Consider the following 5,365-nt stretch of genomic DNA (forward strand, 5'->3'; position numbering starts at 1 on the left):
ACTTAGGCAAATGCATATGATGAATGCAATACTGGAATTAGTTTGGAGTTTGGACAAAACGAAAAAGGTAATGCTATATTTTTTATAAAATAAAAAATACTACTTTTTTAAGGCTAAATTATAAGTTGCACTCTTTAAGTTTGACTGAAATTCATTTCAGTCCTTTAACTTTAATTTAATTGAGTTCTTTAAGTTTCAAATTCGTTCAATTAATGCATTTTTTCCAAATTGTTTAAAAAAATCACCATTAAGTATGCAATTAACTAATGAAAAAAGTTATTTTGAAAAAAATTCTCATATAAATAATCTATAAAATATTATTATTAATTTTATATTTTTTTAATATGAAAATAATATTTTTTTTAATGGCAAATTTTTAACAAAATTAGATAGAAGGCTTAAATTGAATAAATTTTAAACTTAGAGGACTCAGTTAAATAAAAGTGAAGTTAGATGACTAAAATAATTTTTAGACAAACTTAGAGAGTGTGATTTGCATTTCAGCCAATAGATATTTATTCATATATAGAAGATTTGGTAATTGAAGTCTCAAAAAATAAGAAATTGTAGAAATTATCATCAAATATAGAATTTTTAACGTAAAAACATCACAAAAGGAATTCAAAATTTACCTCAATTTAAGGCAATCTTTATGTTGATTTATTGATATAGATAGACACCTCATTTTGTACTTTCTACAACTTAATTCCTAGCCCTGAATAAGGAAGAATACCTAAAATGAAAAAGCTCGATCATTTAACCAAGAATTAAAATAAATTAAAAAAAAAAAACCAATTTTATTTCATTTAAAGGTTCCCAACTGAAGTGTCCATGTTGGTGTGTACCACATCTTGAAAGGAATTTTTTTTTTTTGAATAGATCTTGAAGGAAGTTTTAATTTCCTAAAACTATTTTGAAGATCTTAGTCATTATTTAATTTGAGTCTTAAAAAAATTTATTTCTATGCGAAAATTTTTTTTCCTTAAAAAAAGAAAAGAGATTTCTTAAACAAAAACTATCCCTGAGAATAAAATCATTTTATTTCAATCATTTTTCCAAGGATAATGATAAAATTTGATTAATATCACAATGTGAATAAGAGTTCATTAGTCCATATTCTTTCTCTATCAATAGATTTAATATAAAACCATATCTATCTAACACATAGGCATCTGTGCTGAAGTCTTTGAGGCTATCCAAATGCCCATAACTTTCAAAAGTCTTCCTTCATATAATTTAAGAGGAAAAAAACAAACGACCTTTCAAAAGTCTTACTTGTGGGAAAATTAGTAATCAAAGGGTACAGTATTAAACAAGGTTTATCTGTCATTGTCTCAAGTGTATTAATCAAAGGGGTACATATGAATTTTTAAAGCCATATGGTTTACCACTATAATTCTATTTAAATAAAATTGTACATGTTTAAGGCTAGGTGACTCAATATTGTATCTATGAAAGAAATCTAAATTGACGCAAGACTGAATGGGGTCCCGTTCTATGTGTTGGGTCACCACCATCAACCATCACCATATTCACCCTTGATTGGCATCAGCAAGCAGCCAGGCACCAAAGGTCAATTTGTTTTTGTAGATATGTAATCATTTGTTGAAATAATATTTGCAGACACGTGCCATGTTAGATTTATCAAGTTAATATCAATTCTCCAATCTTATACTAATTCTTGATGCGTTTTTTTTTTAATTGTACAGTGAGTAAATTGATCTTAACACAAGAAAAAATTTCAAGGAATATAGAAATAACACTATAGGTTGCCAGTTCATGTACTCCATAATTAACCCAAATCAAGAACAATTAACAATAACACTATAGGTTGCAAGCTTCAAATCCTCGATTGTTGTGATTCAACGATGTCATGTCTTCACACAAAAATAGAAAGAAAGAAGGAAAACAACTATTTTCTTGTCAAAATGAGTATTAGCTTTCAAAATAATTTTAGTTATAGCCATATGCTTGTCAACATCTAGAGAGAGAGAGAGTACTAGAGGAAGTGCCATCCAGCAAATTGAGGATAGAGATACGAATAGTGATTCCTAACATTGATCACAACCCACAAGGTTCAATATAGTTTTAACTTTGCCTTCTTCACATTAATGCTTTTGCATTTGTATTCTAGTTCTAGTACTTATATAAGAAGATTAGGGATAGGAGAAGTTAGACAATGCAAGAGTTACGTGTGAAGGTGGAGACAAAAAGCCCAAATCTGATATCAAGGAGTGGAAAATGAAAAGCATTCTAATTCCTTTTAAGACAAGGATATTCACCCTTTTAAATATGAGAGAGAGAGAGAGAGAGAGATGACCACATGGTAGTCATTAAACATTTAGGTAAGGTGGAAGGTCAAACGGAAAAATATTCTAAGGCAGCTGTTTGGGTATGCTAAAAGACATGAAGAGAAGGGAGGTATGGAGGGAGTAAACTCTTCAAAGAGAGCGCCACATGGCAAAACCTCATACTCTCCTACATGAGGTCTCTGCTTATATATATATATATTGATTGCATCCACCATAGATTGGCATGACAACTCAAAAACATCCACCATAAATGCTTCCCAAGAACTCAAAAACAACTCACAACACTCAGAATGGGTGAGGTTTGTGTTTGGGTTTAGAACCTCTCAAAGGATATGGAATTAGAGAAGGAAGAGTATGAAGAAAACTAAGAGAAATGTGTAGAGGATTGTAGGTAAGAAATCTCTAACTCTCAAATGGATTTCTAGGGTTTTCTCTCTAAAACTCTCCTTACAATTTCGTGGATAATGTGAGCTTTTATAGTATATAGGTAAAGAAATAAGGAAAGGCACACAAAACAGTTGGCAGTGCATCTTGCGAGTCAAGTCGCAAGTTGGCCAAGTCCCGAGCCACTCGCGAGATGCCATCCATCACTTAAACCTTTAAAATTCTAGCATTTGCTCTTCACTTGACCTTTCGTGAGTTGCACCACTCGCGAGCTAGTTGTGAGCCAAATTGTGAGATGCTTAGCCTTCATAGTTCTTAACCAACTTCACATACTGAACCCATTACATTGAATCCCAAAAAAATATAGGGAAATGATTGAAGAATTACAATCAAATTTGACACGAAATTAATGCCAATAAACGTAATTGAAAATCACAACTTTACAAATACAAACAAAAGTTTAAGATTCTTTAAAAAGTGTTCAAAATGAATAAATAACTACAACATGATTATGTGAATAATACATGCCAACTATCGACCTTGAACCATTGTAACAGTAACATTGTTAATAGAGCATTTTGTTTGGAAGCATTTAGAGGGATCTGTATCTAATGCAATCAACTTTTCAGTGAATGCTGGTTTCGTTGGAGGAGGCAAATTACCAATCTCACTTTTAAGCATGGAAATAACAACAGATACAGTTGGCCTATCTTGAGCGAATTCTTGCACACACAACAACCCAACTTGTATGCATCTCAAAATCTCTATTTCAAAGCAGGGCTCATATATCATTGGGTTTATTAATGCTATAGCGTTGTCTGCACTCCACAATTTCCATGCCTGAAAAAGTGAAAACATGATTGAAATTATCACCGCCAATACTAAAAATTATTAAAGAACAAAATGCAATGGACATTTAAAAAAAAAAAAAAAATGAGGCAATGAAATGACTTACAAGTCCTAAAAGGCTTTGGGACTGCTCATCATTATAAAAGCTAGTGTTTCTTCTTCCATTAACTATCTCTAGTAACAACACTCCAAAGCTGAAGACATCTGATTTCTCTGAAAATCGGCCTTCCATTGCATATTCAGGAGACATATAGCCACTAAATTTTAACAAAAAATACATCCAAAACTTGTCATCAACAATATTAGTAGTATCTAATTGAAATTGTCAAACCAAAAGTTACTTACTAAGTTCCAACGACCCTATTAGTATTGGCCTGGTCTTCATTACTTCCAAAAATCCTGGCCATACCAAAATCTGATATTTTTGGATTTAGCTCTTTATCCAACAGGATGTTACTTGCCTTTAGATCTCTATGAATAATCCGTAATCTAGAATCCCTATGAAGGTAGAGTAGACCTCGACCAATTCCCTCAATAATCTTAAAGCGTTTTTTCCAATCTAGTACTCTTTCTTTGTGTGGATCTAATGAATTTAAACAAAAGACAAAAGAGAAAGAAAGTGCTGATTAAATCTACAAGGTGAATGAACGTGAACTTTGCAAAATTTCTTTTGCTGAAAGTCATCAGAAAACTATTTCAAGATTAAAAGAAGTACGTCCACAAAATTAAAAGAAGTAAAATATTTTTATAATAAAAAAAGGTATCAAAATTAACTAACCGAAGAGAAATGCATCAAGACTTTTGTTTGGCATGTATTCATATAACAACATCCTTTCTTCTCCTTCAACACAACAGCCAAGGAGCCTAACAAGATTCCGATGTTGGAGTTTAGAAATTACTACCACCTCATTCATAAACTCTTTTAACCCTTGGGCAGAGGTTCTGGAAAGTCTTTTCACTGCAATTTCTTGTCCATCTGACAATTTTCCCTATTAAAAATCCCAAATCATAAACTATATATTCATAGTATTTGAAAATAAAACTTTAGAAGAGCAACCATTACCTTGTATACGGGACCAAATCCACCTTAACCAAGCTTGTTAGATAGATGGAAGTCGTTTGTTGCGCTCACCAGCATCTCAAATTTGAATAGTGGGAGCTCCTGGACTTGGTTCAGGTTGTCACTAGGGAAAGGTGTATGTGATTCCTCATTTCCTTTTAATCTCCTTGCTGAATTCGACTACAGTTGAGATCAATCTGTAATATATACAAAAATTTCCTAGCGGTGTTATTTTAGTTGAAATATTACCTCTTTGTTTAGCCAGGATCCACTTCCACAATCTGATAGCGCAGATTGAAATGGTCATTCCTATGATCACAGTGATTGTGACAATTTTTTTTCACTTCTCGCTTTGTATCTGTAAATCAGAAAAACACTATTACATGAATTCAAATAAAACAGCTAACTATATATGTTTTCTTGGGGTCAAATATATTGCATTTTACAAGGATTTCATCAGCTTGGGAAGCTGAGGAATTTTGTGGGATTGGGTTAAAGATGGAAGAAAAAACAACTCACCAAGTTCTGATAGGCAGCACGAATGTAAAGATCAACTCTGCCGCTAGATAATGTCTATGGGTCAATTAAGCTTCCAGGGTGGAAAAATAATGCAGTTGATATACAACCTGTCCCAGTATCAAATGCATAGGCAATAAAAGAACTGTTACGTGTGGCTTTAACTTGTGGAAAAATAATGCAGTTGACTAGAATTAATAAGCTTTCATTACGTATGTGATAGACCAAACTCTTTCAACTCTCT

At 32.3% G+C, this 5,365-nt stretch overlaps 1 pseudogene across 1 annotated transcript; it reads right to left on the reverse strand.

Annotated features, from left to right (window-relative positions):
* Nucleotides 1-3,118: 3,118 nt before the first annotated feature.
* LOC115991643 lies at nucleotides 3,119-5,079 on the reverse strand (annotated as a pseudogene). Its single transcript, XR_004092261.1, has 6 exons — nucleotides 4,855-5,079; nucleotides 4,609-4,775; nucleotides 4,324-4,534; nucleotides 3,891-4,128; nucleotides 3,652-3,802; nucleotides 3,119-3,536 (listed from the first exon to the last, which is right to left on the reverse strand). The product of XR_004092261.1 is annotated as a G-type lectin S-receptor-like serine/threonine-protein kinase SD1-13 (transcript).
* Nucleotides 5,080-5,365: the final 286 nt, after the last annotated feature.

The sequence above is a fragment of the Quercus lobata genome, chromosome 5 (assembly GCF_001633185.2).
Source record: "Quercus lobata isolate SW786 chromosome 5, ValleyOak3.0 Primary Assembly, whole genome shotgun sequence".
Lineage (NCBI taxonomy): Eukaryota > Viridiplantae > Streptophyta > Magnoliopsida > Fagales > Fagaceae > Quercus > Quercus lobata.